Source organism: Rattus norvegicus, chromosome 3 (assembly GCF_036323735.1).
Source record: "Rattus norvegicus strain BN/NHsdMcwi chromosome 3, GRCr8, whole genome shotgun sequence".
NCBI classification, from domain to species: domain Eukaryota; kingdom Metazoa; phylum Chordata; class Mammalia; order Rodentia; family Muridae; genus Rattus; species Rattus norvegicus.
The window spans coordinates 113000976-113014647 of record NC_086021.1 but is presented as its reverse complement, the minus strand read 5'-3'; the positions used below and the strand labels follow the sequence as shown (position 1 = coordinate 113014647).

General features: G+C 40.6%; 1 pseudogene across 1 annotated transcript in view; it reads right to left on the bottom strand.

Moving 5' to 3' along the window:
* The window catches only part of Dcdc1-ps1 (doublecortin domain containing 1, pseudogene 1), a 410625-nt pseudogene that overhangs the window by 336770 nt on the left and 60183 nt on the right, over positions 1 to 13672 (bottom strand). Inside the window, exon 6 of the transcript NR_175340.2 lies at positions 9030 to 9071. The product of NR_175340.2 is annotated as a doublecortin domain containing 1, pseudogene 1 (transcript). The remainder of the gene's footprint in view (positions 1 to 9029; positions 9072 to 13672) is intronic.

Sequence of the window (13672 nt, the reverse complement as noted above, 5' to 3'; positions counted from 1 at the left end):
TACATACTTCATTGGCTGTTTTCCTGAGAATTCTTTGGAGAACAAAATCTTTTCTGAGTCCTAGGCTTTTAAAGGAAGGTCTCTGCAGAGTGATTGTCTTCCAATAGATAGTAATTAGGCTCTTTTCCCCATTGGAAGTCACCTTTACTACAAAGTACTCCTAATGAACTTTAAGGACCAAGGACTCATTAGAGTCAGATTAATAGTTTTAGTGTTAGAGTTTGAAGGTTTAGAAGTAAGAGGTGTGATAACTTCAATGCAGAGCCATTCAGAGACATGGGAGAGGAGCAGAGACATGAAATACCAACAAAAAATCCCAACAAAAGCTGGGAGTGACAACCACATCTTTATGAAGACAGAAGAAAGTCTACGTTTTAAAGATGTCACTGGGACTCTTCTACTAGAAACCAGAGTCTACACGTAGATTTGACTGCTTTGTGGAAAGTCACAGCATACAGTTGTCTTGTATTTAAAAGACTCTGGTGCTGATCCAGCGAGAACCCAGCGGCTGCCAACAGTCTTTCTGACAAGATTCTCAACACTGTCTGTAAATCAGTAGTGAACACATCAGTGATTACTCTAATTTTTCATCTAAGCAGTGTGAGCTGCCCCTGTCTGATGTCTAGAAGTCACTGGAAGACACTGAAGAAATTTCTAAGGAACGCTGTAGCCAAAGCAAAGTCACAATGAGGACTCGGGGGTCACAGACATTCCTGAGTCCCGTTTCCCATTTTCAAACTGGCTCTTGATTGGCTGCCTTAATAAATGCCAGTGTTTTCCCTAGACATATATACAGACTGATAATTACAGCCAATGCTGGTATCTTTCTTCAGAAGGCGACCCAACTTCTACTTCATAAAAATTTTAAAGTAAAGATAAATTAACAAACTACTTAAAGGATCCAAGACAGGGAAATGCTTAGTCATAAAAACGTTTACCCATAAGCATTTGTCTTTTTCCTGTGCATGCGTGCGTGCGTGCGTGCGTACGTGCGTATGTGTGTGCCTGCTTTAGTACTGTTTCACACTGAAGGGAAAATATGAAGTCGCTGTGGTTTTGATCTATACCAAGTGAGGAATGAGTAAGGGAGCTGGACTTACCTCTGTGGTTATTGCCAAGCGCATTATCTCCTCTGTGGAAATGTCTGCTCGGGTCCTTCACCCATTTTTCTAATTCGATTGTCTTTTTATTATTGAGCATAAGACTTCTCCATATAGTGTCAATATTGAACACTTATTAGATGTGATTTGAAAGTATTCAATTCCATTATGTAGATTGTCTTTTCATTTTATGGATAATGTCCTTTAATTCATGAAAATGCTCAATTCAATGTAGCCAAATTTGTGAGCTTTTCTGTTATTGCCCATGCTTTGGATTTAATATCTAGGACTCTATTGCTAAGTTCAAGATTATGAAGATTTTCTCTTATGTTGGTTTCGAAGAGTTGCATGGTCTCGGCTCTTTTTATGTTGAGGTAATTTGTGTAGATAGGAATTAAGAGTTGTGTCAGCCCTTATATATGGAGACCTGTGGACTTGGCACTATGACTAAACACAATACTCTTCCCAGACGAGCGCCTTACATCTGTCACAAGTAAAGTGACCTCAGACTACAGATGCAATAGACTATCTCTACACTCCAAATTCAATTCCAGTTTTCTCTGCAACTCTTCTCATGCCAATACCATAGCTTTAATTACTGAATTATAGTTAATACATTTAAACATTTGCAACTGAATCCAATGTATAAAGTTTTTAAGGTTAAGAGCACACAGTTCTACACAGGACTACCCTATACAAAGACAACAATTTTCAAGAGTACTTACCTATGCTGCTCTCAGCTTTGACCAGCCGCTACATACTCACAAAATTCAAAAAAAAATGTGCTAAACATATGAGACCAAGTTGGTCAGGGGCCCTAGAAATAATACACATGCTTCTGGGTAGCAAATAACAAGATGAAAGACAGATTTAAGGGAGTGGGGGAGGGGGACTGGCAGAGTACCAGATGGTATTTTAATATGTAGGAGCTATGTGGGTTTTTGTGGGCGTATTTACTTGTTGCTTACTTGCAATTTTAATATCTGTGGTAAGCTAGCAGCTTGTGGCATGTGTCATTGAATATAAAGTTTGTAGTTATATTTTCTCCTAAAAGGTAGAGAGGGTGATTTTAAATTTTATAGTAAGCAAAAGCTATGTAGAATTTAAGTTTGATAGGTCCCAGCAGCTAAGTGTAGAGGGGATTATTTTTCTAGCAGTCTTGGCTTTCAAAAAAACACCAGGGCTGGATCTAGCTTTGGTATTCCTAGGTGTGCAGTGGACAGTCTAACCTCCGAGCTGCTCATGGTTGCTTTACTGTGAAGCTGCTGACGCCTGCGATTTAATCATACATTGAACTTTATCTACAGCTTGAAGTAAGTCTGTAGATGACATAACCATTTCAGGGACTGGAGAACCGTCTCTGCTAGCACTTTAAAGTATGATGCCAGGCAACTTTGGCACACACTGTAGAGATGGCCTGTCTTTAAGTTGTGAACACCAGTTCCAGGACTGACTAGTTAGCCTAGATCTGCTGACTGTGTTCTAAATTATTTATTATATTATTCTTGCTGTTGCTGATCTTCTTTGTTTTGCAGCAGAATCTCACTATGTGTCTCTGGCTGTTCTGGAAATGTCTATATAGACCAGGCTAGTCTCAAACTCACAGAGATCTGGCTGTCCCTGCCTCTCAGGTGCTGGGATTAAAGGTGTTACATTAAGTTGAATCGTGGGCCAAAAATGAAATGTGGAAAAACTGGTATTACATTCCTGCAGCTGGTCCACAAGCTACAGTGGTCCAAGTTGGTTTTGAATTTATTTATCATGGACTTGTCATGGTTTTAAATCACACAAAACCCAAATTATGACTCAACGATAGGTGGTAGATTTACTCTTAAAAAAGGAAGATACAAGAAGAAATCATAACATAGCTAGAAACTGGATTTGGTAAAAGAGCCATTATGGAAATAAAATGGATTGAGGATGACCTTCATTGTTATGATGGGAATGGTGCGTGCATGAGAACAAACAGAAAGAGTGCTGTTCAGCTGGTAGAAGAGAGCTCCTTAGAGCAAAGCAAGCATCTGATTCAAGCAGAAATGTGCAAAAAACACACACACAAAACACATGCAGGTGCATACACGTGTGGCAATAATTAAAGAAATAGAAGGTATGGGTTTGAAACAGAGTACAGGAGAAGGACCAGAGGGGGAAAACTATGTAGTTACATTTTAAAAATTTTAAAATTTAAGAAGGAGAAACAAACAGATCCTGAAAAGAGACCCATTCAAGCTGAACTTCTCTGAAATAGAAGAGGGGGGAAACATGTTACAAAGTCAAAAGCACTAGCCAGTAATAGCTAGCAAGAAAGGCAAGGGAGAGCCTTAGAAAACAGCCTGTCTTTCTCTTGAGGAAGTGCTGTGAGGAGGGGCTTTTCATGTGAAGACAGATGAGTAAGAGTGACTGGTACTCTCCTACGAGGACAGGACATAAGACAATTAGAGATGAAGAATGGTATGAGTTACACAAGACAAAGCATTGCACAAATTCTGGTCCTAAGGTGAAGGGAAGGTCAAGGCTGGATGAATCATGCTACAGGGAACCAGGCAGTTAATAAGAGACCAAGACCTCCACACCTAAATTAGACGTGAGAGTGGCAGAAACCACCCTGGCAGGATTATTGACTTCAAGGAAGTGAAAAGGAGTCAGAATGACTTGAACAAGGCTTGACAAGCTTGAAATATGTTCTCTCCATGTCTCACTAGGAGAGAGACTGCAGGAGAAACCACTCGAGGTGTGTGTTAGAAGGAGCAGGACACGAAGTCAAGAAGAAGGGACGAGGCTGCAGCAGAGAACGCGACACTAAGCCTGTTACAGAGCAAACTTTTCTGAGAGGAACAGGTATATGAACTACTGAGTTGAAACATACCAAACTAAAATGTGAACTAAGACCAGAGCTCTGGACAGCTGAGGAAAGAGAATGTCTCGGGAGGAGATGGTAGTGAGGTCGGCCCTCACTGAAGCCTTGAAGAACAGGAGCCTAGAAACACGAATAGCAGTTTGGGCTCAAAGCTCTATCAGAGTTATTGTCAGACCAAATGTGATGGTGGCTGTAAGGAGGAATCTATGCTGAGAAAGTGGGTTCCTTGAGTTTTAACAATTCCATAGGCAGAGGCCTTACAGCAGTTGCTAGAGCACAGTTTTAAAAAAAAAATAAATAAATAAACAAAAGGGTGTTTCTGAAACAAACTGGGCGCTTCGCCACCAGATGGGGAGCACTCTGAGTTCAGTATGAGTCTAGAGACCGAGATGACAATGTGCATTACAATTTTAGTCCTAGGAACTCTTCCCAAATGAGAACAGAGCCTCTACCCCACTGGTACGACCACACAGGCAAACTTAACATGTGTTAAGCACACAATATTGTCAGTCCCCTCTTCGAGAATAATGATGTTGGTAGCAATGATGATAAAAACTAGTCTTATACAAGGCTGTTTTGAGGACTTTGTATAGCACTTACTTAATCTCCAAAACAAACTATGAAAGAACTTACTGTAATCCCTGTTTTACAAACAAGGAAAGTGATCGCTAAGAGGCTAATTAACCATCCAATGTCACTACTGGTATAAACTGGATTTTGAACTTAAACTGAGGGCACTTCACAATACAATGTCCAGCCTTTTGCGATAGAGTCAGTGTACAATGGTCAATTTTCTCCTGGAGACACTGTACATATATCAAGTGTACCTCAGGCCACAGACTCAGAGCAATTACACAGGCAGACAGTCACCTTGGCAAGACTGACAGGAAGGGTATTTTCTCACCTTTGTACTCTTTTGTTTTGCATTTGCTATGTTTTGGGGGTCTGAATTCTGTCAATTGTTGGGTCCTGGATACCTGATTTTGGATGATACACCCACAGTTTCTTGGGCTAGGCTCCTTTCTGAATGTAGTGGGTATGGTATTGATGTTATAATTATTTTGTTTGGTGGGAAAATAAAGGCAAGAAAAAGGTCAACGTAGACCTAAATCAACTAACTTCTCAGAGTCCAAGCAATGGCGCCCATTCCAGGGACCCAGAAGCTCTCTCCTGGAGAAATCCCAGATAAAATCTAGTACCCAGAGAACATCTCAATGAAGCCACAGCTAGTGAAAACGGAGAACTTCACATTCTCTGTGCCTTAACTTCGGGAGTTTTAGGGTCTACTGAATTTTATTCACCAAGGTAACTGATCCTGGAATCCACTTCTGTCTTGAGGTGAATAGTTTGGAGGTTTTTTATCTTTAAATTCTAATCTTGCCATGTAAAACCCTGAGTACTGTACTGTGTGCAGGAAAGGTAGAACAGTCTAGATTAGAGAGTTCCAACTGGAAAGGAAGAGACACTGCTTCAAAACCGAAGGTAGAGAGCAACTGACGATAACACTCAAAGCTGACTCTGGTCTATACACACAGATGTATGTGCATATACATATATATGACCATGTGCATAAACAGATATGCAAATAAATACAATAGTCATAACATAGTTCTTTTGGACATTGTCATTGGATGTGGGGTGGAAAAAATAAACAGTGAGCGTTCTGCTTAACCCAGAACATCCTTGGGCTTCCTTAACTGTTACACTATTTTGACTTATTTCACAAGTGTTGCAGTAAGTTTTGTACTGCCCTCCATGACCTAGGATGATGGACAAGGAAGCAGAGTAATTTGAAAGAGAAATGTTCTAAGAGACTGATGGCCTTACTCTTGATGGGGAAAGTGACACTTCCAGTTCATCACAATGCAGTAATTTTCCAGAGTAGTCAAAATATTTTTTAAAACGTTGGAGACTGCTAACCAGAATGTGAATGCCATTTTATTAAATGACATTATCAGAAAGACACTAGCAGGGAGAGAGAAGTCCCAGAGGTTAAAAACACTGGACCTGGGTATGATTTCCAGCACCCAAAGGACAGCTTAAAACCACCGGTACCTCTAGCCTCAGGGTCATCAGTGCCCTCTTCTGTACTCCTTGAACACCAGACATTCACCTGGCACCCTGGGAGGCACTGAGGCCAACACGATGGGTAAAAGGACTAGCTACCAAGTCTCACAACCCAAGTTCAATGCCTCGGGCCCTTGTATTATAAAGAAACAGCTACTACAAATTATTGTCTGGTCCCCACATGCTTGCAAGCATGTGGACACACAAATTAATTCATTTGTGGGAGTTTGGCTTCCTCCTATGCCTTCACTTCTGGTCGCACTGTGTCTTATTCAGTTGTTTCTGTGCATCCTCTGTCCACAGCAGTGTTCTGAGGCCTGACCAGCATCGTCATCTTATCTTCTACGTTAATAACTATTATTTAGTAAATGTTCTGGATTTAAAGTGCATCAGTTTGGAGAATCTACTCCTCTTGATTTTTTTTTCCTGTTAGTCCTGTTACTCTGACAGGCACCGTCATGTTATAAAATAGCACATTGACTACTGGCAGATCTAGATTATTTATATGAAGTACATAATTCTCATCTGCTGTTGATAGGCTAGGATTATACGGAAATCACAAATATAAATTGTTATTGTATAAAATTTCATTTTTACTCTTTTATTTCAAATTTCTTTCTTTCAATAAAATTTGAATGTTTTCCCTTCCCTCAACTTCTCCCAGATCCTCCTCACTTCCCTAACGAACTTCATATTCCCTCCTACTCTCTCTGTCTCTCTGTCTCTCTGTCTCTCTCTCTGTCTCTCTCTGTCTCTCTCTGTCTCTGTCTCTGTCTCTCTTTCTCTGTCTCTGTCTCTGTCTCTCTCTCTCTCTCTCTCTCACACACACACACACACACACACACACACACACACACATTCTCAAAATAAATACAACAAACAAAAGTTCCAAAATGAAACAAGCCCTCAAACAAAAACCCACCCACCCCCCAAAAAACACAGAGCTCATTTTGTGTTGGTCAATTACTCCTGGGTTTGGGACCTGCTTTGGGTGTGGTTGGTATACTTACCCAGTAGCATTCCATTGGAGAAGATTGTTGCATATATATGTATATGAAAAATAATATACATATGTACGTATATGTATATTATATGATAATCTGATGTAAAGTCAACAACAGAAAAAACACAGCAAATTGAGTATTGGTATATATTTATTTAAACTTGAAGCTATCTTTAATATAGTATTTGACAATCTCTAAATCTAGGTTTAGAAGAGAAACAAAAGAAAAGTTAGGGATTCCAATCAGTCAATGCACAGCATCACAGTGACAGAGAAAACAAATGTCAGAACCCAGTATTAAGTGGTGAGGGGTGCTGCAGGCTGGAAGCGCTCCAGTGGGGTCAGCATCTTCACTTTAAGTCCAGCGACCCCGTGCTGCTCCAAGGTGTTAGTAGTCGCAGAAGCTGATTTCTGCTGACATAAGCTTTTATAAGTGTTCAAAAACACAGGGTGACGCACAAGTTAAAATGTGCTAATAGCACACTTCCGGGACCCATGGAGCACGAGCACCCCTGGCGCCCATGACACAGCAGTCTCAGTCACAGCTTCACTATTTGGGTCAGTAAACCTTTTGTTGTTGTTGTTGTTGTTGTTTTTGAGATTATGTCCAGACCTGTGGTTGAACTCGTGCCCCTCCCACCTTAGTCTTCCCTGGTGAAAGAAAATAAAATTCAACTTTCTAAATACAAATCCTTCCTTTAACCAAGTTCTCGGTTGTTAAGTTCTGACAGCCTACTCAAGGCTAATGTTTAAAACTCCAGGAGAGCTATGGTAACTACATGGTAGAAAATGTGCAGGGAACAACTATAAATACTACTGATCGTGGAAAAATGTGAGGTGGGGCATGGGAATCCTTACATAGGAAATCAATTTTAATAAAGTTCCTAGCACTCTCAGGAAGGGCATCAATAAGGGTTCCTGGAGCTAAAGATGACAGGCAGGCGAAAACTTTGTCTGATCTTAGGTAATCCCAATCCTACATATTGATAGGAATACAATTCAGATAGAAATGCTTAATAAAGGGGAAAAATAACCAAGATAAACAGATTTGCTTTCTAAGTACATATAATCATATAAATCCTTAAGAAAGTTGTTTATGGACAATAAAATGGCCCAGTTGTCACTAGATAAGCATTAACTACAGATATGAATCAAGGAAATGCCTGTTCTTATGAAGTGTAAGTGAGGCAAGTAGAAAATGTTGGCAGAATTGCTTGTGGCTGCCTTCTCAGGTGGTAGTTGTTTGTTCATACCCTTCCAGCCCGGACTGTGTTACTTATTCTGTAAGTCCTCCTCAGGAATGAGGCAAAGTTAGATGAAATGACATCATTCCCCTATTGCAATAACACATCTGTGCACACGATTGTGGAATCAGTACTGGGTTTGCTTCTAGGGACAAAACAGTATCTTTAGAGATAGCATACTAACATCTTGCCTCTGACTAGTATATACAAGGAAAATGTTTGAAAGCACATTATACAATTTCTGAGTAACCTCTAGAGAGGTTATTCTCTCTCCCTCTATGCCTCCTCCCTCTCTCCCCCCTTTCTCTGAGGATTGAACCCACATCCTTGCACACACTAGGCAAGCCTTCTGTCACCAAGCCATACTCTAAGGTCCAATAATTTCTCTTAGGTGTTGGATCCCATAGAAACCAGTGAAATTACACTGATATGTCAGTGATGTTTTTAGTTATGGTTCATTAGATTTAAAGTACTTGTCTTTAAAAATAACTCAAACTTGTGGCAAAAGAAGATTCTTACAACCCTGGTGTCCCTTGAAAGGTATTCACAGGAGCACCCAGTGCCCCTTTGTGTAAGAATGCAGTGTTTATCCATGCTATAATGAAAGTTCTGCTTCTTTCCTATAAAATACTTGAAATAAAAATTGTATAAATTTCCTTCAAAATCATATCACAAGAGTTACCTTTTTAAATACTTGCCACTTACCTTTGGAAATATTGTCAATTTTCCCTATCATCTATATCATAAATATATCTGGCTAGTGAATCTAGATCCATTTTCATTGTGCATGAGCCTAAAACCTGCACAGGAAAATATAAATTATTATATCAGGCTCTCTTTAAACAAAACACACACTTAAATAATTTCCATAGTTATTTTAATTACGTTGCAAAATTTGATTTCTAAAATATTTCTAGCATACAAAAGAGAAAAGTAATTTAAAGTGTTAAATACTCGTGTGTTAATATGAAAGAAGTGAAGGAAGGAGGGAAACGAGGAGAAAGAAAGGGGGAAATGGAAGGAGAGGATTGTGGGAAAAACAAGAACGTGCGGGAGATGGAGACTGCTTAGCTCCAGGGATGCTGACGTCATCATCTATGCCGTCTACGCTCACCATTTACTCTACAGTTGGGAGAAGCTACTTTTCGTAGCTTTTACATTCTTGCTAGAATCTCACTCAAACCCTTTCCTCACTGGAGTTGCTCTTCTTGTTCCCTTTTGTCACAAAAGCCCGGCTCCTGATAGATCTTGCTGTCCTTTCCGTATGCACACTAAGAAGCCTGGTGGCACTAAAGAAAGTCACATAACTAAACATACCAGCATGACTGCGTCCTCAGCATCCCCCTTGGTCCCTACACACTGCCTAGTCACTTCAGTTTCGTTTCCTTGTTGGTACCTCTCTCGCTTTGCACAGTGTATATGTTTCCACCTGTCACCCATCTGTTATCTCCACCAAGTTTCCCTTCCTCTATCCTCTTCCATGGACTATTTATTTATTTATTTATCTACATTTCAAATGTTATTCCCCTTCCAGGGTTCCCCTCCTCAAACTCCCTAACCCCCTCCCCCCGTCCTCACCCCCCTCCCCCGTAAAGCTACAGGCCTACCTCCCTAGCAACCCCTCTTTCTCTCTCAATTTTGTTATGGGAGTTCCTCCTCTATGTAATGCAAATACACTTTCAACCACCTTTGTTCTTGTCATTTTACGAATAAATTATCCACCAGTTCTCTCTGTGATTGCTGTCTTTACTGTCTGCCAATTAAATCCCTCCCATGCCTCATGTGTCCCTGGATCCTTTCCTCTGGAGTGCTGCAAGGAGCTGTCCATGGTCTCTCTGGGTGTTTCCTTTTCTGCCATTCAATCTCAGACCATTCTTTCTTGCTTTCATTGTACCAACAACAGCTTTCTCAAAGATGACCATTGAGGATAAGGAAGTTGGAAGTTGTGATGACTATTCCTGGTTGTCAACTTGACTACATCCAGAATGAACTACAGGGTTAGTTGTACTGAAAATTTAAGTCATTACAATAAAATCACTTAATATATAGAGATATTCCATAAGTTCTATGACTCTAAAGAACCCTGACTAATATAAAAGTCTCTTAGCTCTCACTTATTTGAATTCTGAGCATCATTTGATTGCTCTCTATTTCTTAAACACTTGTTTTCCACTTGAATTGAGACATGGTAACCCACTAATTTCTCTTCTGATTCTTTCTGTAGTCTTGTGACTTGTCTTCATGACTGTTTTTCAAGGTGAGCCCCAGGCTCTTTTGGGCTCTACTTTTTCTCCTAAGGCATTCTTAAGCCAGAGTGCTAAAACCCCAACTTCCAATTATATACTGACAAATCTCAAAGAGATATACCTGTCATGAGACTGCCCTTTAAGCTATGGGCTGTCTACTCAGTATCGCTGCCTCTGTGAAATAGACTGCAGGATCAAGATATCCAATACTGAATACTTCTCTTCCTTCTTCAAGACTAGTACTCTAGAATGCTCTAGGGAAAGGAAATCTGCTATCCAGAGGTAGGAGCTAGAAGCCAAAAAGCTATCCTCACAATCCACATTTTATTGGTCCTCATGTCACATATCCATACCATTACAAGGCTTGCCATGTCTCATCTTCTAAAGACCATACACCTCCAGATAACCCTTTTCCTGTTAACTCTTTCACCCTTGTGCTATTGCTAGGACAATAGTTGGCTAATAGTTGCCCTCATCTACTCTGACCCACTCAATTAATTTTCTACCAAACATTAAAATCATCTATTCAAAATCATAAACCTGGTTACCCTCCATTACTCTCCTAACTCAAATCCTTTTGATGAGTTTTCAGGGCTTTCAAATGACAAGGGGTCTGCAAGATTCATTCAAAGTCACACTCCCTCAACATTTGCCATCATCTAAACAGGAGCCATCATGCATGGGGCTTGTTGACCAGCTGATGGGGATTTAGCAAGGAGTGGCTTCTGATGCTTTAATCTACTAAACTTCTTAGTCCCTTGATCTTGGCTGGACGAAGCACATTACTGGGGACATGTGCTTGGAGTTGTATTGACTCTACTTCCTGTCTGTCTTTACTTCCTTCAGTTTGTCATTTGCTTTAGGAGATCTGATATACTGACAGCTCCCACACTGGCACATTCATCTTGTGACTATCTTCTAAACTTTAAGCTGTCTACTCCCTATTCGGTATTTCCTCAGCCACATTCTCCAGCACCATGTTGTCCTGCCTCACTGTGGGACAAGAAATAGCAACAGACTGTGAGCTAAGACAATTTTTTCTCCAATTGGGTTGCTTATGTCAAGTCTTCTGTCACAGTGATGCGGCCTGACTCTGTATACACTAACCTTCCTACTCCCAAAATGTATCTCGCTCATTCTGCCTCAGGGCCCTTTCATGCACTGTGTTCTCCGATGGGTTGCTTCCATCATCTCAGAAGTTTTCCCTGCACCAGTATCCACATTTAATAACTATTTACAAATGTTACTGTGTCAGTAATGGTAGCTTGTATAATTCCAGGATCTCTTCCCTTGAATTTACATTATCTGCTTTATTGGTGATACTTTTTGATACTACCTATCAATCCTTTTCACAGTTGTAATATCCGTAGCCAATCTTATTGGTCTTCTCAAAGTCTTATTGGTCTTTTTAAAGATATTATTATATTGTCTAATATGTTCTCTTTTGCCAATGTCTACTCTTTCTTTCTTCCTTTGTCCAATTTTAAGTAAAACTCTGTTTTGTTCTAGCTTTATAAAGTGAAGCATCTGATGATGAGTTGGAAACACATTTTAAGGTATTATTGAAGTCCTCTGCTGTAGCTCTTCCCAACCCCACTCCTTCTCACCCCTCCCCCCAGAAGGCTTTCCTATACTGAGGCCTTTGTCATTACTTCATATCATTATTTCTGGGAAAATCTGGAAACTTTATGAAATGAAAAAATAGCTGGAATGAATAGGTCACCAAAGTGGGTCCTTGGGTTATCTTGTCCCTTCCTTCCCCCCACCTTCACAGTCTCTACTTCTGGTTCATGAGACAGATGGCTCTCCTATGATGCCCCTATGACATTCTGCCTAAGTGTCTGGAGGTAAGCAAGAAAGCAAATTGCAGGTTGAACCTTCTAAAACTAGAAGCCCAGATAAATCTTTCATCTGTAAGGTGGTTTATGCCAGGTACTTCTCCACAGCCATGGGAAAAAGTACGACTAAACCCGCAGCTCCTAAGCGATTGGTTTATGGGAGGAAATGAGAAGAGTGTGGAGAAACATGCCGGGGAAAGCCTCGAACACTGTGAGCAGTGCTTAATGGGCAATCCTGAAGGAGATCAAGAGACCAGCATGCTCACAGGGATGCAAACAGTGAAGGGCTCAAAGGGATTTGGGAAGAAATGAGGTATGGCAACTAGCATAGATGTCATACGTGTTCCAATCTAGCCAGGAGTTTCTGTACATTTTATCTGTGTGCTAACACATTATCAGGGGCAGAGCTTAAAAGGTGGGGAACTAAATAACCCAGCAGATGAACTGTTAAGGTTGCCCAGGCTTCTGGCTATGACGTGGCTATTTCTGACAGCTTTTCACCAGCCTTATAGTTCAGAAATGTGAGCAAAAACCAAAAACCAAAAAAAAAAAAAAAAAAAAAAAGTCTTTAAAAATAGCAATATCCCCAGAAAGGGAGTTTGTTTAAAGTTGCATACCAAAAGCAGAGAGTCATTAAAGTGATTAGCCCTGTGAAAAGAAACCAATTACATTTAACTGATAATAGAAAAGATGCCCACAGGGCATCTTAAGAATTAGGTGGATCTCATCAACTGCAGGATCTGGACTGTAAAGGTTTTAAATTGTTTGAAAGAATTGGCTTTGAGAACAGAGCACCAAGGAAGCCTGGGATGCTTGGAGAGTTTTGTTGGGCTTAGCTGCCCAGGCATTCAGGAGGCACTGCAGCTGTGGTCCTAGGGGAGTCAGATGTTATCACTGAACCCAACATTATCCACGTGCTGCTAGGTTTGTAGACCTGCCGAATGCAAAAGTTGCAGGGCCACGGGAGTTTCCGTCCAAATTTCAAAGGAAGCCTATGATCCCAGGCAATGTGTGAAGTTATGGGGCTGAAATCTACACTACAAATGAGACTGAGGCAAATGGGAAGATGTCAGGCACGTGAATTTCTGTTGAGGAAAGTTATAAACAAGGACTGGAGCTGACCTAAAAGGACAATAGGAGCTGGACCCAAAGCCAGAGGATGAGGTCACGTCATATCACATGCCCATGGTACTGCACATGGATGGCCAGGATTTAATGCTTGAAATGTGATTTTTTGTTTGTTCTTTTTCTCTCTTGTGTTGCTTCTATCTCTCCTTTCTATGCCCCCCTTCCTCTCTTTTGAAATAAGAATGTTTA